Source organism: Triticum aestivum, chromosome 5D (assembly GCF_018294505.1).
Source record: "Triticum aestivum cultivar Chinese Spring chromosome 5D, IWGSC CS RefSeq v2.1, whole genome shotgun sequence".
In the NCBI taxonomy this organism is placed as follows: Eukaryota; Viridiplantae; Streptophyta; class Magnoliopsida; order Poales; family Poaceae; genus Triticum; species Triticum aestivum.
Window position 1 is genome coordinate 97,586,445 of NC_057808.1, and position 26,296 is coordinate 97,612,740.

Genomic DNA, 26,296 nt, shown 5'->3' on the forward strand with positions numbered 1-26,296 from the left:
GGGCGAGTAACATACCGATGACAAAGGGAACAACGTATGTTGTTATGCGGTTTGACCGATAAAGATCTTAGTAGAATATGTAGGAACCAATATGAGCATCCAGGTTCCGCTAATGTTTATTGACCGGAGATGAGTCTCGGTCATGTCTACATAGTTCTCGAACCCGTAGGGTCCGCATGCTTAACATTCGGTGACGATCAGTATTATGAGTTTATGTGTTTTGATGTACCGAAGGTAGTTCTGAGTTTCGGATATGATCACGGACATGACGAGGAGTCTCGAAATGGTCGAGACATAAAGATCGATATATTGGACGACTATATTTGGACGTCGGAATGGTTCCGGGTGAGTTCGGGCATATACCGGAGCACCGGGAGGTTACCGGAAACCCCCGGGAGGTTTATGGGCCTTATTGGTCCACAGTGGGAGAGAGGAGAAAGGAGCAAAGGAGGGGGCGTCCCCCCCCCAAGCCCAATCCGAATTGGGTGGGGGGCCGGCCCCCCTTTCCTTCCTCCTTCCTCCCCCTTCCTTCCACTCCTAGTCCAACTAGGGAAGGGGGGATCGGACTCCCCATGGGGCGCGCCATAGGACGGCCAGCCCTCCCCCTCCTCCACTCCTTTATATACGGGGGAGGGGGCACCCCATAGACACACAAGTTGATCATTGATCTCTTAGCCGTGTGCGGTGCCCCCCTCCACCATAATCCACCTCGGTCATATCATCGTAGTGCTTAGGCGAAGCCCTGCGTCGATAGCTTCATCATCACCGTCATCATGCCGTCGTGCTGACGAAGCTCTCCCTTGACACTCTGCTGGATCGTGAGTTCGTGAGACGTCACCGAGCTGAATCTGTGCAGATCGCGGAGGTGCCGTACGTTCGGTACTAGGATCGGTCGATCGTGAAGACGTACGACTACATCAACCGTGTTGTCATAACGCTTCTGCTTTCGGTCTACGAGGGTACGTGGACAACACTCTTCCCTCTCGTTGCTATGCATCACCATGATCTTGCGTGTGCGTAGGAATTTTTTTGAAATTACTACGTTCCCTAACAGTGGTATCAGAGCCAGGTTTATGCGTAGATGTTATATGCACGAGTAGAACACAAGTGAGTTGTGGGCGATAATAGTCATACTTCTTACCAGCATGTCATACTTTGATTCGACGGTATTGTTGGATGAAGCGGCCCGGACCGACATTACGCGTACGCTTACGCGAGACTGGTTCTACCGACGTGCTTCGCACACAGGTGGCTGGCGGGTGTCAGTTTCTCCAACTTTAGTTGAATCGAGTGTGGTTACGCCCGGCCCTTGTTGAAGGTTAAAACAGCACATACTTGACGAAAAATTGTTGTGGTTTTGATACGTAGGTAAGAACAGTTCTTGCTAAGCCCGTAGCAGCCACGTAAAACTTGCAAACTACAAAGTAGAGGATGTCTAACTTGTTTTTGAGGGCTTGTTGTGATGTGATATGGTCAAGACGTGATGAGATATAAGTTGTTGTATGAGATGATCATGTTTTGTTGAAGTTATTGGCAACTGGCAGAAGCCTTATGGTTATCGCTTTATTGCATAAGATGCAAGCGCCAAATAATTGCTTTACTTTATCGCTATGCGATAGCAATAGTTGCAAGAGCAATAGTTGGCGAGAAGACCATGTGACGACACGTTGATAGAGATCAAGATGATGGAGATCATGGTGTCATGCCGGTGACGATAGAGATCATGAAGGTACTTTGAAGATGGAGATCAAAGCCGCAAGATGATCATGGCCATATCATGTCACATATTTTGATTGCATGTGATGTTTATCTTTTATACATCTTATTTTGCTTAGTTCGGCGGTAGCTTTATAAGATGATCCCTTACTAAAATTTCAAGGTATAAGTGTTCTCCCTGAGTATGCACCGTTGCGATAGTTCTTCGTGCTGAGACACCACGTGATGATCGGGTGTGATAAGCTCTACGTTCACATACAACGGGTGCAAGCCAGGTTTGCACACGCAGAATACTCGGGTTAAACTTGACGAGCCTAGCATATGCAGATATGGCCTCGGAACATTGAGACTGAAAGGTCGAGCATGAATCATATAGTAGATATGATCAACATAGTTGAAAGAACATGCGGTGCCCCCATGTTTGGTTTTGGTAATTGATGACAATCTCTATGGACTAATGGTTGCCTTGAGTTATATTTGAAGGATTTGTCCATAGGCATTTCTTGAAGTCCACGTGTTGGTTTCAAGGAGTTTATGTGGTGACCAAGGTGTTATTAAGGAATTATCCAAAGATTGGTCATGTGAGAGTAGAGCTTATTGCAAGAATGTCTTGAAGAAGAAGATTGTGTGATCGTTCATGTTTACCTTCAAGACATCATCCAAATGAAGAGAGTTGGAAAGAGTCAAGGTTGATCAAGACTAAGTCAAGAGTGAATCAAGTTGATCAACACACAAAGCGCACAAGATGGTTCTTGAAGTTCATGTGTTGGTTTCAAGGAGTTTATGTGGTGACCAAGGTGTTATTAAGGAATTATCCAAAGATTGGTCATGTGAGAGTTGAGCTTATTGCAAGCATGTCTTGGAGAAGAAGATTGTGTGATCATTCATGTATATCTTCAAGACATCATCCAAATGAAGAGATTTGAAAATATTCATGGTTGATCAAGACTAAGTCAAGAGTGAATCAACTTGATCAACTCACAAAGCGTAGAAGATGTACCGAGAGGGATCAAGCGATCCCATGGTGTGGTGAGCATTGTCAATTACGCTTTGTGTACTAACCCATGATCTTCGTGAGAGTTCTTTGTGGGGTTAGGTTGCGGTGTGCAAGTTCAAGTGAAGCATCATGAAGAGATCAAATGCTTAAAGCTTGCCGTCCATTGTGGTGACAATGGACTTGTGAAGATGTTGCGGTGTGCAAGTTCAAGTGAAGCATCATGAAGAGATCAAATGCTTGAAGCTTGCCATCCATTGTGGTGACAATGGACTTGTGAAGATGTGCGGAAGAGTGGCTCACCCATAGTGGAGCATGGGGGAGCAATCAACTAGTCTTCATCGAGCCAACGCAACCAAGAAAGGTGGTCCAACTTGAGGGAGTCAAGATCATCATCATCTAGCTCAAGTGGACCATGTGCAAGGCAAAGGTTTGCTCTTGATAGGTTTTCTATTTTACCGGTCTCATGATGGTAGGTGGGAGACCGGGTTATAGGATCGATTGTCGTACTATCAAGGGGGGATCTCGATAAGTAGCTTGATCGTATCGTTCATAGAGAGCTCAAACCATTGCATCCTTGCATCATCTTTGTTGGTTCTTGTTTGGTTCTTCTCTTTGTGAGTTTTGGAGCTTCGCTGTTTTGATGCTACTCGTCTTTCTCAATCCAACAAGCTTGAGTTTGCTCAATTCGGAGCTCATATGCAGAAGTTATGGAAGTTCTGGTTTTATCCCTGCGGTAGTACCGCGGCTAGAGCGGCAGTACCGCTTATCGCCCCAAGCGGTAGTACCGCTGTCCACAGCGGTAGTACCGCCTATGGCCATAAGCGGTAGTACGGCTACGGTTCCGCGCTGGTACCGCCTCGATTTTGGGTCTTGCATTTTTCGTGTCGGGTTTAGCAGTAGTTGCACAGCAGTAAGGCACGGCAGTTCCGCCTATAAGCGGTAGTATCACCCCGATGGGCGGTAGTACCGCCTGTAAGCGGTAGTACCGCTCCGGTCGGGCGGTAGTACCGCTACTGCATTACTGGTCCCGTGTTCTGCTCCTCCAGCGGTAGTACCGCGTATAAGCGGTACTACCGCCCCAAGGTTCATGTTTGGTTGCTTCATTTCCCTGCTTCTTCCGCCAGAGCGGTAGTACCGCTCGTGGAGCGGTAGTACCGCTCGTGTGCGGGCTGAGCACATAACGGTTGGATTTTTCCCCTCCTATAAAAGGGGGTCTTCTTCCCAAATGAACCTTATCCTTTTGAGCTCGTGTTCTTCCCCCATTGTTGACCTTCTTCGAGCTTGCTAACTCTCAATCCCTCCATGGATTCTTGCTAGTTTTTGAGGGAAAAGAGAGAGGAGATCTAGCTCCACATTTCCACCAATCACTTTCTCCTCTTTGTGAGGGGAACCCCTTGGATCTAGATCTTGGAGTTCTTGGTGTTCTCCTTCTTGTTCTTCCTCTCATTTTCCTCCCTAGCATTAGTTGCTTTGGTGGGATTCGAGAGAGAAGGACTTGGGCACTCCGTGTGCCCTTGCCATTGCATTTGGTGCATCGGTTTGAGTTCTCCACGGTGATACGTGGAAGTTACAAGTTGAGAAGCTTATTACTCTTGGGTGCTTGGTGCCCTTGAGCTTGTTCCTCTTGGGTGCTTGGGCGCCCTAGACGGTTGGTGGTGTTCGGAGCTCAATCATTGTGGTGTAAAGCTCCGGGCAAGCGTCGGGGTCTCCAATTAGGTTGTGGAGATCGCCCCGAGCAATTTGACGGGTACCGGTGACCGCCCCCAAGGGTTGCCAAAGTGTACGGGTTCGGTGACCGCCCCCAAGGGTTGCCATTTGTACGGGTTCGGTGACCGCCCTCAAGGGTCCCTTAGTGGAATCACGGCATCTTGCATTGTGCGAGGGCGTGAGGAGATTACGGTGGCCCTAGTGGCTTCTTGGGGAGCATTGTGCCTCCACACCGCTCCAAACGGAGATTAGCATCCGCAAGGGTGTGAACTTCGGGATACATCGTCGTCTCCGCGTGCCTCGGTTATCTCTTAACCGAACCCTTTACTTATGCACTTTACTTTGTGATAGCCATATTGTTTCTTTTCATTTATCTTGCTATCACTTAGTTGTTTATCTTGCTTAGCATAAGTTGTTGGTGCACATAGGTGGGCCTAGTTGTTGTAGGTTTTGTGCTTGTCAAATTAACCGCTAGGTTTATTCCGCATTTGTTCAAGCCTAAACCATAATTATTTTAAAGCGCCTATTCACCCCCCCCCCCCTCTAGGCGACATCCACGATCTTTCAATAGTGATGTTCACCATTGAAAACTACTCCATCTCACATGATGATCGGACATGGTTTAGTTGATATGGATCACGTGATCACTTAGATGATTAGAGGGATGTCTATCTAAGTGGGAGTTCTTAAGTAATATGATTAATTGAACTTTAAAATTATCATGAACTTAGTCCTGGTAGTATTAGCATATCTATGTTGTAGATCAATGGCTCGCGTTTAGCTCCCCTGTTTTATTTTTTATATGTTCCTAGAGAAAACTAAGTTGAAAGATGTTAGTATCAATGATGCAGATTGGATCTGTGATCTGAGGATTATCCTCATTGCTGCACAGAAGAATTATGTCATTGATGCACCGCTAGGTGACAGACCGACTGCAGGAGCAGATGTAGACGTTGTGAACGTTTGGCAAGCTCGATATGATGACTACTTGATAGTTTAGTGCACCATGCTTTACGGCTTAGAATCGGGGCTTCAAAGACGTTTTGAACGCCACGGAGCATATGAGATGTTCCAAGAGTTGAAATTAGTATTTAAGACTCATGCCCATGTTGAAAGGTATGAGACCTTTGACAAGCACTTTGCCTACAAGATGGAGGAGAATTGCTCAGCTAGTGAGCATGTGCTCAGAATGTCTAAGTACTACAATCACTTGAATCAAGTGAGAGTTAATCTTCCAGATAAGATAGTGATTGACAGAGTTCTCTAGTCACTATCACCAAGTTACTAGAACTTTGTGATGAACTATAATATGCAAGGGATAACGGAAACGATTCCCAAGCTCTTCGTGATGCTGAAATCAACGAAGGTAGAAATCAAGAAAAACATCAAGTGTTGATGGTTGACAAGACCACTAGTTTCAAGAAAAGGGCAAAGGGAAGAAGGGGAACATCAAGAAGAACGGCAAGCAAGTTGCTGCTCAAGTGAAGAAGCCCAAGTCTGGACCTAAGCCTAAGACTAAGTGCTTCTACTGCAAAGGGACTGGTCACTGGAAGCAGAACTGCCCCAAGTATTTGGCGGATAAGAAGGATGGCAAAGTGAACAAAGGTATATTTGATATACATGTTATTGATGTGTACTTACTAGTGTTTATAGCAACCACTCAGTATTTGATACTAGTTCAGTTGCTAAGATTAGTAACTCGAAACGGGAGTTGCAGAATGAACAGAGACTAGTTAAGGGTGAAGTGACGATGTGTGTTGGAAGTGGTTCCAAGATTGATATGATCATCATCGCACACTCCCTATACTTTCGGGATTAGTGTTGAACCTAAATAAATGTTATTTGGTGTTTGCGTTAAGCATGAATATGATTTGATCATGTTTATTGCAATACGGTTATTCATTTAAAGTCAAAGAATAATTGTTGTTCTGTTTACATGAATAAAACCTTCAATGGTCATACACCCAAGGTGAATGGTTTATTGAATCTCGGTCATAGTGATACACATATCCATAATATTGAAGCCAAAATATGCAAAGTTAATAATGATAGTGCAACTTATTTGTGGCACTGCCATTTAGGTCATATTGGTGTAAAGCACATGAAGAAAATCCATGTTGATGGGCTTTTGGAATCACTTGATTATGAATCAGTTGATGCTTGCGAACCATGCCTCATGGGCAAGATGACTAAGACTCCGTTCTCTGGAACAATGGAGCGAGCAACAGACTTGTTGAAAATAATACATACTGTTGTATGCAATCCGATGAGTGTTGAGGCTCACGGCAGGTACCGTTATTTTCTGACCTTCACAGATGATTTGAGCAGATATGGGTATATCTACTTGATGAAACATAAATCTGAAACATTTGAAAAGTTCAAATAATTTCAAAGTGAAGTGGAAAATCATCGTAACAAGAAAATAAAGTTTCTATGATCTGATCGTGGAGGAGAATATTTGAGTTACAAGTTTGGTCTTCATTTGAAACAATGAGGAATAGTTTCGCAACTCACATCACCTGGAACACCACAGCGTAATGGTGTGTCCGAACATCGTAACCGTACTTTATTAGATATGGTGCAATCTATGATGTCTGTTACTGATTTACCACTATCGTTTTGGGGTTATGAATTAGAGACAGCTGGATTCATGTTAAATAGGGCACCATCTAAATCCGTTGAGACGACACCATATGAACTGTGGTTTGGCAATAAACCAAAGTTGTCGTTTCTTAAAGTTTGGGGTTGCGATCCTTATGAGAAAAAGTTTCATCTTGATAAGCTCAAACCCAAATCGGAGAAATGTGTCTTCATAGGATACCCAAAGGAGACAGTTGGGTACACCTTCTATCACAGATCCGAAGGCAAGACATTCGTTGCTAAGAATGGATCCTTTCTAGAGAAGGAATTTCTCTCGAAAGAAGTGAGTGGGAGGAAAGTAGAACTTGATGAGGTAAATGTACCTGCTCCCTTATTGGAAAGTAGTTCATCATAGAAATCTGTTTCTGTGACTCCTACACCAATTAGTGAGGAAACTAATGATGATGATCATGTAACTTCGGATCAAGTTACTACCGAACCTCGTAGGTCAACCAGAGTAAGATCCGCACCAGAGTGGTACGGTAATCCTGTTCTGGAGGTCATGTTACTTGACCATGACGAACCTACGAACTATGAGGAAGCGATGATGAGCCCAGATTCCGCGAAATGGCTTGAGGCCATGAAATCTGAGATGGGATCCATGTATGAGAACAAAGTGTGGACTTTGGTTGACTTGCCTGATGATCAGCAAGCCATAGAAAATAGATGGATCTTCAAGAGGAAGATGGACGCTGATAGTAGTGTTACTATCAACAAAGCTAGCCTTGTCGAAAAAGGTTTTTGAAAAAGTTCAAGGTGTTGACTACGATGAGATTTTCTCACTCGTAGCGATGCTTAAGTCTGTCCGAATCATGTTAGCAAATTGCCACATTTTATGAAATCTGGCAAATGGATGTCAAAACTACATTCCTTAACGGATTTCTTAAAGAAGAGTTGTATATGATGCAACTAGAAGGTTTTGTCGATCCTAAAGGTGCTAACAAAATGTGCAAGCTCTAGCGATCCATCTATGGACTGGTGCAAGCATCTCGGAGCTGGAATATACGCTTTGATGAGTTGATCAAAGCATATAGTTTTATACAGACTTGCGGTGAAGCCTGTATTTACAAGAAAGTGAGTGGGAGCACTACAACATTTCTGATAAGTATATGTGAATGACATATTGTTGATCGGAAATAATGCAGAATTTTTTGGAAAGCATAAAGGAGTATTTGAAAGGAGTTTTTCAAAGAAAGACCTCGGTGAAGCTGCTTACATATTGAGCATCAAGATCTATAGAGATACAAGACGCTTGATAAGTTTTTTCAATGAGTACATACCTTGACAAGATTTTCAAATAGTTCAAAATGGAACAGTCAAAGAAAGAGTTCTTGCCTGTGTTACAAGGTGTGAAATTGAGTAAGACTCAAAGCCCGACCACAGTAGAAGATAGAAAGAGAATGAAAGTCATTCCCTATGCCTCAGCCATAGGTTCTATAAAGTATGCCATGCTGTGTACCAGATCTATTGTATACCCTACACTGAGTTTGGCAAGGGAGTACAATAGTGATCTAGGAGTAGATCACTGGACAACGGTCAAAATTATCCTTAGTGGAATAAGGATATGTTTCTCGATTATGGAGGTGACAAAAGGTTCGTCGTAAAGGGTTACGTTGATGCAAGTTTTGACACTGATCCAGATGACTCTAAGTATCAATCTAGATACATATTGAAAGTGGGAGCAATTAGCTGGAGTAGCTCCGTGCAGAGCATTGTTGACATAGAAATTTGCAAAATACATACGGATCTGAATATGGCAGACCCGTTGACTAAACTTCTCTCACAAGCAAAACATGATCACACCTTAGTACTATTTGGGTGTTAATCACATGGCGATGTGAACTAAGATTACTGACTCTAGTAAACCCTTTGAGTGTTGGTCACATGGCGATGTGAACTATGGGTCTTAATCACATGGTGATGTGAACTATTGGTGTTAAATCACATGGCGATGTGAACTAGATTATTGACTCTAGTGCAAGTGGGAGACTAAAGGAAATATGCCCTAGAGGCAATAATAAAGTTATTATTTATTTCCTTATTCCATGATAAATGTTTATTATTCATGCTAGAATTGTATTAACCGGAAACTTATTACATGTGTGGATACATAGACAAACAGAGTGTCACTAGTATGCCTCTACTTGACTAGCTCGTTGAATCAAAGATGGTTAAGTTTACTAGCCATAGACATGAGTTGTCATTTGATTAACGGGATCACATCATTAGAGAATGATGTGATTGACTTGACCCATTCCGTTAGCTTAGCACTTGATCGTTTAGTATATTGCTATTGCTTTCTTCATGACTTATACATGTTCCTATGACTATGAGATTATGCAACTCCCAGATACCGGAGGAACACTTGTGTGCTACCAAACGTCACAACGTAACTGGGTGATTATAAAGGTGCTCTACAGGTGTCTCCGATGGTACTTGTTGAGTTGGCATAGATCGAGATTAGGATTTGTCACTCCGATTGTCCGAGAGGTATCTCTGGGCCCTCTCGGTAATGCACATCACTATAAGCCTTGCAAGCAATGTGACTAATGAGTTAGTTGCGGGATGATGCATTACGGAACGAGTAAAGAGACTTGTCGGTAACGAGATTGAACTAGGTATTGAGATACCGACGATCGAATCTCGGGCAAGTAACATACCGATGACAAAGGGAACAATGTATGTTGTTATGCGGTTTGACCGATAAAGATCTTCGTAGAATATGTAGGAACCAATATGAGCATCTAGGTTCTGCTATTGGTTATTGATCGGACATGATTCTTGGTCATGTCTACATAGTTCTCGAACCCGTAGGGTCCGCATGCTTAACGTTCGGTGACGATCGGTATTATGAGTTTATGTGTTTTGATGTAACGAAGGTAGTTCGGAGTTCCGGATGTGATCACGGAAATGACGAGGAGTCTCGAAATGGTCGAGACATAAAGATCGATATATTGGACGACTATATTTGGACGTCGGAATGGTTCCGGGTGAGTTCGGGCATATACCGAAGCACCGGGAGGTTACCGAAAACCCCCGGGAGGTTTATGGGCCTTATTGGGCCATAGTGGGAGAGAGGAGAAGGGAGCAAAGGAGGGGGTGCCCCCCCCAAGCCCAATCCGAATTAGGTGGGGGGCGCCCCCCCCCCCTTTCCTTCCTCCTTCCTCCCCCTTCCTTCCACTTCCAGTCCAACTAGGGATGGGGGGAATCCTACTCCCGGTGGAAGTAGGACTCCCCATGGGGCGTGCCATAGGAGGGCCAGCCCTCCCCCTCCTCCACTCCTTTATATACGGGGGAGGGGGGCTCCCCATAGACACACAAGTTGTTCATTAATCTCTTAGCCATGTGCGGTGCCCCCCTCCACCATAATCCACCTCGGTCATATCGTCGTAGTGCTTAGGCGAAGCCCTGCGCCGGTAGCTTCATCATCACGCCGTTGTGACGCCCCTGATTTGACCGTACACGAATCATGCACGCAAACGTGTACGATCAAGATCAGGGACTCACGGGAAGATATCACAACACAACTCTAAAACATAAATAAGTCATACAAGCATCATAATACAAGCCAGGGGCCTCGAGGGCTCGAATACTAGTGCTCGATCATAGACGAGTCAGCGGAAGCAACAATATCTTAGTACAGACATAAGTTAAACAAGTTTGCCTTAAGAAGGCTAGCACAAACTGGGATACAGATCGAAAGAGGTGCAGGCCTCCTGCCTGGGATCCTCATAACTACTCCTGGTCGTCGTCAGCGGGCTGCACGTAGTAGTAGGCACCTCCGGTGTAGTAGGAGTCGTCGTCGACGGTGGCGTTTGGCTCCTGGGCTCCATCATCTGGTTGCGACAACCAGGTAGAAAGGAAAGGGGGAAAAGAGGGAGAGAAGCAACCGTGAGTACTCATCCAAAGTACTCGCAATCAAGGAGCTACACTACATATGCATGGGTATATGTGTAAAGGGTCATATCGGTGGACTGAACTGCAGAATGCCAGAATAAGAGGGGGATAGCTAATCCTGTCGAAGACTACGCTTCTGGCCACCTCCATCTTGCAGCATGTAGGAGAGAGTAGATGGTAAGTTCACCAAGTAGCATCGTATAGCATAATCCTACCCGGTGATCCCCTCCTTGTCGCCCTGTTAGAGAGCGATCACCGGGTTATATCTGGCACTTGGAAGGGTGTGTTTTATTAAGTATCTAGTTCTATTTGTCATAAGGTCAAGGTACAACTCCGGGTCGTCCTTTTACCGAGGGACACGGCTATTCGAATAGATAAACTTCCCTGCAGGGGTGCACCACATAACCCAACACGCTCGATCCCATTTGGCCGGACACACTTTTCTGGGTCATGCCCGGCCGCGGAAGATCAACACGTCGCAGCCCCACCTAGGCACAACAGAGAGGTTAGCATGCCGGTCTAAATCCTATGCACACAGGGGTCTGGGCCCATCGCCCATTGCACACCTGCACGTTGCGTACGCGCCCGGAGAGCAGACCTAGCAACCTCCATTTCAAAGGAAGTTGCGTTACGCGGTCCAACTCGGTGCGCGCCGCTCAGTCGCTGACGTCAAGAAGGCTTCGGCTGATACCACGACGTCGAGTGCCCATAACTTTCCCACGTAGTTGGTTAGTGCGTATAGACCAAATGGCCAGACTCGGATCAAATACCAAGAACTCGTTAAGCGTGTTATTTTGAAGTAACCGCGGACGCCGACCAGGGCCAGGCCCACCTCTCACCTAGGTAGTCTCAACCTGCCCTGTCGCTCCGCCACAAGTATCCACACAGAGGGCCATTGGGACAAAGGTCCTTTCAGCCCCCAATCCGTGAATCACTCGCGGGTGCTCCACGAGCCGACCTGACTTTAGTCACCACATGTATCATGTATAAAGTATATAGTATAAACCCGTGATCACCTCCCGAGTGATCACGGCCCGATAGTATAGCACAGCGGACGGACAGGAATGTAGGGCCACTGATGGAAAACTAGCATCCTATACTAAGCATGTAGGATTGCAGGTAAAAGGTAACAACAGTAGTGGCAAAGACAGGCTATGCAGCAGAATAGGATTAACGGAAAGCAGTAACATGCTACACTACTCTAATGCAAGAGTATAGAGAATAATAGGCGATATCTGGTGATCAAGGGGGGGGGCTTGCCTGTTTGCTCTGGCAAGAAGGAGGGGTCGTCAACAGCGTAGTCGGTCGGGGCACCAGCAGCGGCGTCGGTCTCGTAGTCTACCAGAGAGAAGAGGGGAAGAAACAATGAATACAAGGCAAACAGATGCATAACAATGCATGACAAAGCAAACAACGGTGTTAAGTGTGCCCTAACGCGGTAAGAGGTGATACCGGCGAAGGGGGGAAACATCTGGGAAAGTATCCCCGGTGTTTTGCGTTTTCGGACAGATGAACCAGAGGGGGAAAGTTGCGAGTTCGATATGTTAGGGATGTGTGGCGGACGAACGGGCTGCGTATCCGGATTCGTCTCGTCGTTCTGAGCAACTTTCATGTACAAAGTATTTTCATCTGAGCTACGGTTTATTTTATATTTATTTTAAAAGATTCAAATCACATTTTAGCATTTATTTAATTATTTTAATCCAACATTATCCAGAACAGTGCACGCTGACATCAGCATGACGTCAGTAGTCAACAGGGGTGTTGACTGGTCAAACTGACGTGTGGGTCCCGTTCGTCATTGACTAGACTAACTAATCATGATTAATTAGTTTAATTAGTCGTTTAGTTTAATTAATCAAAATTAATTAAGTTAATTAATTCTTTAATTAATTAAATAATTAAATTATTATTCATTTATTTTATTATTATTATTTCCAATTTCCATTTTTTAAACGTTCTGTGGGTTGGGCCCCACATGTGTGTGACCCAGAGGGGCCTTAACGGGCGTTGGGTATGGGCAAACGGGTGCGACCGGAAGGGGCGCACCCGACTAGGCGCTGCGGGCGCCCGACCCGTATGAGGGCCGAGCGGGCGACGGCGCGTCGCCGGAGGTGGCCACAGCCACAGCGGAGCGAGCGGCACGGTGAGCGGGGGGCCGGGGCGGAGCCAGGCGCGCGCCGGGGCGCCGTTCAGGCGCAGCGCGGGGAGGAGGAGAGGACGGGGCCGGTCAGCGCGTGGAGGCGCGCGGGGCTGCAGCAGCAGCAGCAAGCACCGGGGGGGCGAGACGAGCACGGGCTACGTCGACGAGCGGCACGGCCGCAGGAGCAGAGAGGAATGGAGGGGAAAGAGGAGGCCGAGGGCCTCACCGGGGGCATAAGGCACGGGGCAACGGGGGTCGAGGAGGGGGACGGGGACGACGTCGATGTGGTGACGAGGAGGCCGTCCGGCGGGGAGGAGGAGGCAGTCCGGCGAGGTGGCCGTCGACGAGGCAGGCCGCGGCGGTGGCGTTCCGGGCGGCAGCGGTGGTTCGATCCCCCGATCCAATCGGGAGGGCGCAAAGGAGGGAAGAGGGGAGGCGACGGCAGCAGTGCGGCGCCGGCGACGGGCGCCGTCGTCGAGGTCGCGGGGCGGCGCGGGATCGGGGCGATCCCGATCCAGATCGTGGGGGGAGGGGGTGAGTGGGGCGAGGGGAGTGGGGCGACTGGGGAGGGACCGCTAGGGTTCGGTCGCCCTAGGGGTGATGTAGGCGCCGGCTAGGCCGGCCTGTTTGGCACCGAGGCCATCTGGGCCATGGCCCAGCGGGGGGGTCTCCTTTTTTTCTGGTTAGTTTTAGTTTTAGTTCTTTTATTTATTTTCATTATTTATTTTCTGTGTATATTTTAGGATCTAATTATTTTAGTTTAAAAAAAACATCCTTAGCACCTAGATTAGCATATCAAGTTAGACCAGTGCCTTAGAAAATATTATATTAACTATAAAAGGTATTTACTTAATTGTTTTACCTACCGTTTTAATTATTTTAGAGCCTTTAAACATTTTATAAAAGTGAGGTTTCTACACCATAATTACCTACGCATTATTTGGCACAACTCGAACATTTTAGTTTTAAAGTTTGAAAACTTTTGTTGTTTTCCTTTTATTCAATTTTGAATTTGAATTGGTTTTTGAACTAACGCGGGATTAACTATAGTGACAGAGGTGACGTGGCATCAATAGCAGGGAATTACTGTAGTCTAATTATCCGGGCGTCACAATTCTCCTCCACTACAAGAAATCTCGTCCCGAGATTTAAGTGGGGAGTAAGGGGGAAAGTTCTGGTTACGATATTCTAAAGGATCTTCTCAAAGAAGTTAATCCCTTTCGTTGATGTCTTCAATTCTTTATTCCAATGCATCATGATAAAGTTGTCGTCCTTTCTTCGGGAACTCCATCGTACTTACGAAAGGATAAGGGGCAGCTCAGCTACGACAGAATGCTTTTGAGGGAAACAATCTGGTGTTAACCCATGAATGAGCATAAGATTATCTCTCGAGTTGAACATATAAAATACATCGAGGGTAAGGTCCGAAGGTACAATAAGAGGTTCCAAGCGGATAGATAGTTGCTCGAAGTCTGAACCAGAGTGAGAAAGGGGTTCGGAGTAGCGAGAGTAAGTATTGCGTCTGATACCAGAATAGAGCACTAGGAAGGTGGCCCATGGATTAAATACAAAGCCAAGCGTGGGGAATAACCATTAGAAACAGGGTTGTACAGGAGAGTCGGGTTTCGATCCTGTGGAACTGTGGGTTATGGGCCCACCATGTGGGTTAAAAGTAGGAAGGGCGGAGACGTCTTGCGTGATCATGCAAGCAAGGCATGTCAGAGGGTAGCCTGTCGATTATGTCGGCAACAACGTCGGTAACAAGGGCGAGGGACGAAGAGAACCATTTTCCTGCTCATTGAACGAGGCGGACCAATAGGCAAAGTTCCCGTCCATCGGTGGCTACCGGAATGTCATCAATACTAGAAACAGGGTCTTACGACACGGTTGTACACCAAGGTGTTTTAAATAAGCAGAAGATTACTACTGCTTATATAATATAGATCACAAGAAGGGTTAAGCAAACCAATGGAAAGGAAAGGTGATTACCAAGTTAAACAGACAATGGAAAGGAAAATGTGTTTAAACACATATTTCAGGGATATATCCTTCCCAGGGACAAGCAGAGCATGCTATCCGTGGCAGGGTATAATGTAGAAAACTCTTTAGGTAGCAGAGAGAATTTTCATGACATTACCCATATAACAGTGTTTGGATAATTGAGCAGGAAACATTTAGCATCGGGCTTCAAATGTTCCTGTTGAAAATCGGAGTACCATAGACATGCTTTGAGATAGCACTGACATGGTCAACAGGTGAAGATCAGACTTTGGAAACAAAAGGATCCATCAGGAACAACTTATAGAATAAGTCTTACAATTTCCTCACGGAAGAATGACTAACCTTGCCAAAAAGGAAACTATAACAATAGGTCCTCCGGCTAGGTGTGCTAGGCATGACATCACCTTACTGGGCCATATAAAGACCAATGTTATAACTCTTGGAATTATGTTCCAACCATCATATCTGACTGAGATTCAGATCTGATTGGTGACAGGATACCTCAGACCCAGGATGCCTGAGAAGAAAAGGTGCAACACAATTGACGAGGTGACATCGTAAAATTCTTAGGAAATGAACTATGGAAGCAAGTTCCGAATCATGAGTTCATTATTTAACCAAGGAGAGGATGAGGAGATGGCTGATGGACTCAGCGACAATTCATCGAGAATTCCCAAAAGATGGATTTCCACAATTATGTGAACAAGGAGATAACATTTGTCAAATCAAATGATATAATAAGGTATGCTCGAGGAAAACATACACAATTAAACATTGGTTGAAAGGTGTACCCAAAATATGGGCTGGGTTGCACGACCAACGTCGGAATGGCGATTGAGCAACCAACGCACTAAATTGGAATTATTGTCCATTAACTCTGAAGCAATAGGGTAGCTAGAGATAATAAATTCGCACAACAGAGTTCACTCAACACAGGGACTAAGAAAAGAATGGTGATGGCGAGAAGCATCACTGTACCAAGAATATTTAAGAGGTGGTGAAATTCTCACCACATTCTTGACATAAAAGATGGTAATATTCCAAGGTAATTAAGAACAAATGCTGGATAGCAAGGAACTCAAGGTATAACACAGAACACGAACAAGTTTGTGTTGGAGGGGAGGCATTAAAGTGGTCGATGACAACACAAATCATCGAGGGTAAGGATAGTATTTCTCATCATGAATTCAATTGATATCCAGGAAGGAGTCAAGATGTTGATGATGATCACGACAAATTTTGTCGAGAGGCTCCACGAAGATGTGATAGATCGGCGATGACATCAAGTCAGAGGAATGATGAAGCGAAAGGTTAATGGAACCAAGGGTATGACACAAACTCCAAAGCAAGCTTGCTGTCCAAAGCGAAATGATATGATGAGGAAAGATCGACGTAAGCTTAGCTCATCATCAAAAAATTGTGCTCTGGGAAGAAGGACCAGGTAGCACAGTTAAAATCGGCACGACAAGGATATAGCCAAACAGGCTAGGAATGACGTGATTGAGTTCAAACTCGTAAGTAATGAAGGTTACCAAGAGTTGCTTAATCGCGATGCGGACTCGAGTCAGTTATCGGTGTACTCGAGTGACTAACCACTCAGAACCCAGGAAAAATTGGAATCGGTGAGAATGTAGTACTTGATGAAAAATTCATAAGAATTTATGATGTTCCGTAATAATCTCGAGATACCAGGGGGTAATACTCGACGACTGATCAAAGTAGAGGTTGGACTGGGGTATTGCTCTGTAGAAGATAAGTACTTAAACTTGCCCGAGAAATGGGATCTAAAAAGAACATATGGTCGGAACCACGATTGCAAAGGATCAATTCACCGATACCAAAGGATATTATATCAAGGAAATAGTTACAAGAAGCTTCCATGATAGGATCTACATCGTGTCCATGGGCATGAACACAAATTTCAAGGTCGACTCCCACTTCTTTAATGCATAACCTTTCATTCACTTCTCGTCTTTGATGAAGTTGCAGTGTTGAAAATTTTATCTGGCGAAGCACCAGAAGAGTATGACTCATGAAAACTTTCGGGTTCACACGGTTTTAGAGAAGGTATAGGTTCAACCCATCGGGGCATCTTAGAACATATACCATGAACTTTAGGATCAATTAGCACATGCTTGAAGCAGAGCATGGTTGACAAAAGCATAGGGTATAACTTGCCAAAGGCAGAAGACACAATTTACCTAAGGCATTATGTATTAGGGGAGAAACTCTCAAGGTTATTGGATATGAAGGACAATGTTAGATAATAACCAAGCAATTGGTCTCGCGGAACACTAGGAATCTGATGTGAGTATCGGTACTCAATCAGAAGGAAAAAGAATGCAAAGGCATCAGATTATAGAATCAACTGACTAATTCAAAGCTCAAATGCAAATGAATTATGATTTCCAAATCAAGGGATCAGAAGCAAACGATCTGATTAAGAATGGATAAGTGTAATAGACTTAGGGGTACATTCGACGACAACTTGATTGGTCGAGGACCAGCTCATGTTCAAAATGACGTCTGAGCCGGAAGGAAGAATTCTAGGATCTGATTGAGGATTGCGAGCATTCGCAACATATCAAATCAAGTGAATCGAAATGATAGTGACAGAGGATGTCAACGGAGATTACTAGAAGTATGGAATTAACCATAATGCAGGAAGGCAAGGAAATCAAGAGCAATGGGCTGCTGAGGATTTTCAGAAGATCGAATGGTATTTCGAGGACTTATGTGAAACACATGAACGACTAGGGATGAGCGGATACTCGGTAAGAGCGAGGAATTATCCGTAGGGGTATTCAGGTGACAAAGAACTGCAAGGCAGTAGGCACAAAGTATTCTCGGAACAATAGAAAGAATTTCGGTGTATCTTGTAATAACAAGATCAACTGGGGATGAATGTATGAACGAAAAATGTAGGTAGTTATTCATAAGGATACATCGGTGGTAGGGAATTGTAAAAGCGATGGCACATAGTCTCAAGAGAACATCGCGGGGTGTCTTCGGAATCTTCTGGTGAAACAAGCGATCGTTCGGACCGAGGGGCTCTCCGGGAGAAAGTATTTACGAGAACCTAGAGTTGGAGTTAGTAAAATCGTTTAACCTGAATAGAAGACATGTCAGAGTCCCAAAGTATAGGTCGAGGAATAAAAGATCCTACACTACAAAAAAATACACTTCCGTGATGATACGTGTTTGTCACAGTAGGTCGCGTTTTTTGTCATGCATGTACATCCATGACAAATTTATGACAGAATCAAGATAGTCATACCTGTGCTGTCGTAGAAGTGTTCCATGACATTACCAAAATTATCATCACGGAAGTGTCCACTTCCATGACGATAAATCGCGCGTCACAGAAGTGCTTTCGTCAAGGGTGACCGACACGTGGCATCCACCGTAACGGAACGCCGTTAAGCTATCGGGTCGGGTTTTGGATCCGATAACCCGTTAACAGCCCCGACCAATGGGGATTTTCCACGTGTAAAATCATCATTGGCTGGAGGAAACACGTGTCGGCTCATCGCTGGGACAGATGTCATCCACTCATTGGACAGAAGGCGCCTATGATACGTCGACACGTGGCACGGCCCAACAGAGGCCCATTCCTGTGAAAAGGCCGGCCCGTTTGACTTGGTCAAAAGGTGGCGGGCCGGCCCATGGAAAGCCTGTTAACGGCCTGTTCGCATATAGCCCATTTACAGCCCGCTAACCCAAGGCCCGTTACGCCCTATTCGAATTAGGCCCAGTAGCGTCATCTGGGCCATCCAATATGATTCCAGCCCGTTTTCACTTCTGGCCCATGTATGGCCCATGACGTCTTTCGGCCCATATGAGGCCCTATGTAACTCTTGGCCTATTAACGGCCCGTGGTGAAACTGGCCCGTAATGAACAGTGTATCACTTTACACCCATTAACGGCCCGTGGTGAAACTGGCCCGTAAAGAACAGTGTATCACTTTATACCCATTAACGGCCCGTTATTCCGTTGGGCCGTTTCCAGCCCATGTTATCTTTCGGCCTTCTCAGAGCCCATTTATTCTTGGGCTATTTTCCAGCATTCGTTTACTTACGGCCCGTTACTGTCATTTTCTGCTTGTGGGCCAAATTCAGCCCGTGGTTACAGTCGGCCCGTTTGTGGTCCGTTAATACGTTGGGCCGTTTTCATAGCGTCATCAAATACGGCCTATTAACGATGGCCCGTTATGGTCGGCCCATGAACGGACGATTCCAACTCTAGCCCGTTTACGGCCAGAATGCGGTCTGTTTGGCCCATGTTTGGCCAATCGATCATACGGCCCGTATAAGGCCCATTGATGATACGGCCCGTAGAAGGCCCATTGTTTCTACGGCCCGTAGAAGGCCCACTGTTTCTACGGCCCGTAGAAGGCCCACTGTTTCTACGGCCCGTAGAAGGCCCACTGTTTTACGGCCCGTAGAAGGCCCACTGTTTCTACGGCCCGTAGGAGGCCCAGTGTCACTACAGTAAATATTAGCCCATGGTTATTGTGGCCTAGTTTTAAAAAATAGGTTATTGCAGCCACTAGCAAACCGCAGAAAAAGAACTGCACTGACTACAAGCAAACAAATAAACAAGACAACAAGGAAATAAATAAGCAAGCAACTTACACTAGGCTATCACGGCTATTACACATATTACATCCACTGGGCATCAAAGTTCGCCACCAGTGCAAATATAGGGAACACAGCAGCATATAAACGCCGCAGCAAAACAAGTCCAGAACTGAAACCACTTCAGAAGAGCTCAAGAAACAATATCCTGGGTACCCATAATGCTGGCAAGATGCTTAGCAAGCTTATTAACTTTCTCTTGTTTGGCGCTTAAGTCCTCCAGCGCTTGCTGTTGCACCAGAAAGTATGCATCTGAATTCTGCAGGGACTTCCTCAGTCCTTCGGCTTCCTGTCGCATAACATCTGATCGATGTCTTTCAACTTGAAGTTGAGACTCAAGAAGCCGAACTGATTCAGGCAACGAGTTCGAAGAGCTGGTGCCAGCAGTGGTAGCCAGTAACTCGAACACTACATCAAGACAGGACTTTGGGGTTGTCTCAGTGTCTTCAATATAGTTTTTATCAGCTTTCTTGGAGACCAACAGGGATGTCTCACTATCTTGAACCTTATCTGCATTACTTCCTTTACCATTGCATAACAGGGTACTCTTCTCCAATATTTTATCCGCGTTCTAAAAGAGAAACAAACAAACACATCTCAGGTTTACAATGTAGTATATGAAACTCATTTTGGTAAACCAGTTCAGTAGTAAGGTGGACAGGATAACAGCATGAAACAAACATATATCTATGTAGTATGGTCACTGTATGGTCTATATCATTCTAGTTTATGTTGCCAAATCAAGATAGATACAGTTCGAATCATATCTATTTAAGACAAAGCAGCATAGACAGAATATAAGTGTGGGAAACTACACAGCAATAACAACACTTGTAATGTGCATGGCATGAGAACATAACTGTTTATTCAATTGAAACTGAAATCAACATAGAGCAAGTTACAACAGCAAACAGCCAAACACGTTGAAGAAACAGGTTTAAAACATACCTGTTGCGCCATTGGAGTTTCAATTGCATCCTTCAAATTTGAAATTAGTTGGTATCAGTAAATACAGTGATGCAAGAGCAAAGTAGTATGAACCATAGCTACGGAACCTGACCTGAGAACAATTCTTCTTCTGCTTTAAGCGTTGACTTCGGGTTCGGAGTGGTGGTCCTCGTGATTTGGGCACTGCAGTTGCCTTACTAACTGCTCGTGTTTGGGTGCTCTGTGGTGGAGACGGTGCTGTGTCAACGGGAACTGGGTGTCTATCTGCTGGGGTTGGGGTTAGAAGGGGTGTAGCTGGTTCTCTGTCCAACTGGGTAGGGGTACAATCTGCATGAGTGTGGGTTATGTGTGGTGGGGCTGGTTCTTGGGCAAGTACAACCGTGGTTCTATCTGCATCGACAGGTAGCACGATCTTTTCTGAAGACCGTGTTTTTACTCCCACAGATACTGCCATCACTCCCTCCAATTGAAATGGCTGATAAACAAGAAAAGTAATTGAATGTACAGACATTGTAAGATAGACAGGTGCAATGGATAGTAGGGAAGAAAACAGGGCATGAAATAATTCACATTTATGTTGTCTAAGCAAACAGAATAGCAGGACATAATTTCACATATATGATGGCTAATTAAACAGGATAGCATGACACAATTTCACATGTATGATGGCTAACTAAACAGGATAGAATGACATACTTCAAAATATGATGACTATGTAAACAGGATGACATGATATAACTATACGATGTGTCTATTAAAGTGGTTGGCATGCCATAAATCACAAACATGCCGTCGATGGAAACATGATGGCATGATATAATTCACGGATAGAATGACATAATTTAAAATATGATGACTATGTAAACAGGATGAGATGATATAACTATATTATGTCTTTAGAAAATGGGTTGGCATGCCATAATTCAGATACATGCTGTCTATGTAAACATCATGGCATGACATAATTCAAATATATGATTTATATACTAAGGAAGTGAGCAGAGGGCAATCGCATATATGATGTGTCAACTAAGGAGATGGCATTCAATATTGTGTATATGATGTAAAAACTAAGCATTGCAATACAACATATGCATTATATGAGTAATATAACCCTGCCAAGTTTGAGCATACACCTCAGGGGGATAATAGGACTGGTCATCTGCCTCTGAATCCTCCTCTGAAGAGCTATCTGTAACCAGCAAGATATCTGCTTCAGCAGGTAGCATTGTCTGCTCTGAAGACCTTGTTTTCACTCCAGATTTCTCCATCACCAATTCAAATGGCTGATGCACAGGAAGAGCAGTTGAATATACAAACATTGTCGACAAAAGCAATGAGAAATACAAAAAAAGGACGGCATGATATAATTCACATATATGACGCTTGCCTAAACAGCATGGCATTGCATAATTCACATACATAATGCCTTGCAACAAGATAACATTGCATAATTCACATATATAATGTCTTGCAACAAGATGGCATTGCATAATTCACATATATGGTAATTAGACACTAAACAGGTGGCATTCACACAAAGCATGTCTAAACTAAGCAAATGACATAGCAATGCAAGATACCATACGCACGATATGAGCAACATAACCCTGCCAAGTTAGGGCATGCACCTCGGGGGGGGGGAATATGACTGGTCATCTGTCTCTGAATCCTCCTCTGAGGAGCTATCGGTAACCAGCAAGACATGCGCTTCGTCAGATAGCATTGTCTGCTCTGAAGACCTTGTTTCCACTCCAGATTTTTCCATGACCGTGCCGAATGGCTGATGCACAGGAAGAGTAATTGAATGTACTAAAATTGTTGACAAATTTAACACGTAATAAAAAATGATGGCATGATATAATTCACATATAAGATGACTGGCTAACCAGGGTGGCATTGCAAAATTCACATATATGATGCCTGGCTAGACAAGATGGCATTGCATGATTCACATATACGATAAAGAAACTAAACAGATGGCATTGACACAAAGCATGTCTAAACTAAGCAGATGACATCTTTAATGTATACAGTAAGCAATGCAAGGCACCATATGCATGATATTACCAACATCAGCATGCCAAGTTAGAGCGAAGACCTCATGGGGTAAATAGGAGTGGTCTTCTCCTTCTGAATCCCCCTCAGAACAGTTATCTTCCTCTTGATTACGATCCGAAATGGGTGGAGGGGGGCTGCCTTTGCGCCCACCATGGAACGACGTCTGCATGAAATTTTATTGCCACGCAAGGCTCGTCTCTTTTGCTCTACATGATCAGTTCCATTGTGTACAATAACTGGCATGCATAGGAATAAAACATAGTGAGATTATGTAAGGAGTGCATGCACAAATCCAGAGTGATGGTAGCAAACTGTGGATAGACCCAAAACCAATGATAGCAGGCAGATAATAGCTTTAGTTAAAAAATACAGATAATGGCTCCTTTAATGTTTGTTTGCACCCAACATGAAACTCATAGTAGACACCGGAGATTAACCAGATAGTAGACAGATAGTACTGATTGCTGCCCCAATATGTACCCCACAACCATTTAAAAACTCAAGTTTCAGCATTAGTTTGGACCTGACTCGGAGTCTAATAGGTGAACACGACGATAATGTAGCATGTCATCATATTAAGCGACGCATAACGTAAGCAGACACGGAAGAGTGCGACCTCTCTTGCGGACCCGTGTAGTCCTCAAGGTCATCTGCTCAGTTGATGATGGTAATGCAGTTGCCGTGGCTGCCGGCGGCGGGGAAGAAGATCTGAGGCGGCGAAAGACAGTCTGGAGAGCGGATCCCTGCTGTGGTGAACCCTTCCGTCGTTGGAGCAGCTGAGCTGGGGTGGAACACAGCGCCGCAGGAGCAGGACAAACCACACAAGGTTTTCTTTGACACATATCTGTAACAGAAGTAATTGAGTAAGGGCTTGTTTGAATTTGAGGATTCTAACAATGCAGGGATAGGAAATAGACAGGAATAGGATAGGAATGCACGTGCAAAACAGAGAATTTAAAAACACAGGATTTCTGCCAATCTGGGTGTTTGATTCACAACAATTGGAAGATCACAGGATGCAAAAAAGCATGGTGAGATTAAGTCAAACCACAAGAAAATGTACGGTTATAATGCTATTATGCTACTATCTCTTAGTCTTGTGCTTGATGAATAGGAATATGAAAAGGAGGAGAAGTGGAAATTAGAATTCCTACGGTTTTTCTTTCAAGGAGACACTAAAGGAACAAATCCTACAGTTTTCCTTTGCTCCATTCCTTTGCACCAAATTCATGAAAAGTAGTACCATAGGAAACTTTCCAATTCCGATGTTTTTCATTCACTTTTCCTTTCAAGCACTGGCGATTCTAGTAGGCAGGCTTGAGCAAGGAAAATCCTACACTAAAAAATGTTTTTGTGCTACTTCTATTACTTTGGACCCAGGCCACTGCCATACTAGCTCAACTCCCAGGCCCATCGACAAATGCACAGCTCAAACGCGCAGAGATAAATAATGATGGCGTTCAAGAGAGTCCATCACGGATAGCTAAGTTGCCTGGTACCTCACTGCTTGTCATATAGTAGGATAAAATAATCGTATTTCCCGTTACTACGAGTGCTCAGTGGACAATATATATAACATGTAGAGTAAAAAAGAGATGCAACAAGTGTACAACCTCTTTGGCGAAGCCATGTCGATCTCAGCGTGATTGGGTTGGCCGGTGAGGATGCTCCGGCTGACTTGGCTGTCGGAGGAGGGGAAGAAGATCTTAGGCGTCTGGAGATGGAGCCCGAGGTACTGCTCCGCTGTGATGGAGGGTTTCGTCGTTGGAGCAGCTCCGGTGAGTTGTACGACGCCGAGGCTGAAGCAGGACAAGAGAGACAACGAACAACGTTAACCTGAGTGGAATTCTAATAGCATCTCCAATACATGACGTAAAATACATAACCACAAAGTGCTAGATGTAAAATACATCAGCCGCTCATCTCTGAACTTAACTGTCGAAACTGAATTTAACTGTCGAAACTGAACTTAACTGTCGAAACTGAACTTAACTGTCGAAACTGAATTTTGCTGTCGAAACTGAACGCACTAGCAAGGTGAGGCTACACGTCGGTCGACTGACTTTTTCATCTCTGGTCAGTCGATTTTGCAGCCGTTGGATACGAAATCAAGGGCCTGCGGTTCATCTTCAACCTCCACCCCCTGAGCCGCCAGCCACCACCGGCCAAACAGCAGCCCCCCGCCGCCCGCGGCCGGCGGTGCGCCGCCCCGCCCGCCCCGAAAACACTCCCCACCGCCGGTCCGCCGCCGCCCCGGCCATCCCTCTAGGCCCCCCCCGTGCCGAGCTTTTTCTCCGGCGATCCCCACGCCACCGCCCGCCAACGCCCCGCCACCGCCGGCGACCACCGCCCCCATCCTGAACCCTAAGATAGATAGTGGGGTACCTCTCCGGCGAGCCCCCTCCCCGCTGCGGCTGGTTCTTCCTTCACCCCGGCGAGCCCCCCCCCACCCCCTGAAAATCGACTGACCCAAAAGTCGATTCAGTCGACTGAAGTGTAGCTAAATCGGAGCAGCATCGCAAGCAAGAGCAAGAGCGAGAGCAGCAGCGCGAGCAAGAGCAATAGCAAGAGCAGACCAGGCAGGGGACCGAGAGCAAGAGCAGAGCAGCAGCGCGAGCGAGAGCTAAAGCAGCAGCAGCTCCTACTGATGTGGACGTCGCCGCCGAGGGAGCGACGCCGTGGAGGAAGTGGCCGGCGACGCCGCCGTGGATGGAGCCGCGCCGTGTCGGCTCGGGACCGAGCGCCGGCAGCACCGTGAGATCGAATCAAGAAGAAAATGCGGCGATTAGTGTACAACCTCTTTGGTGGCGCCGATTAGGCCGCAGCTTCATCCGAGGAAACGGTGATGATGATGCTCTTCCGGTGGTGCAGGTGAAGACGGCGGTGTGGGAATGGAGGTGGCGCGAAAGACGAGGGGAACGTCGGGGCAGCTCCTTGGAGGTGGAGGACGGGGTGGCTGAACCGGCGGGACGATGAGATCGACGACGGATCCTCATCCGGTACGGTGGATGAGGGACGTCGAGGTGTTGCTGTGGACGACGTCGTCGGGGAAGAGGCTCCGGCTGGGTGGCGGACGGAGCAGGGTGTGGGGTTTCGTCGCGGGTTTTCGCGGCCTCGGTGTACGAATGGGTGGGCGGATGGGATGGCAGTGGGGAACCATGGCTTAGAGACGCGCTTGTCCGAAATGTGGGGTAAGTTACGAAAGTACCCCCACCGATTTGAGGCGGTTCTTTCGGTTCAGGGGTACCACGGGCATTTCGCGTGTCGGGATTTCACAGGAGGTGGGAGTTTTCGCGCGCGTTGTAATTTCGGAATAGCAAGGCGCGGGTTGAGATGGAGGGAGTTGTCGGAGCACAACGAGACAAAGATATATCTTAAATATTTCGGGCTAACAAGGCGCGGGTTGAAGAGGCGGGAGTTTCGCAGCACGATAGACAGAGACGCTAGCTTGAATTTTCGGCATAACAAGGCGCGGCTTGAAATTTCGGAAGAACAAGCTTAACGTGTACCCAAAAAAAGACAATTTGCACCTCAACACGCACAACACA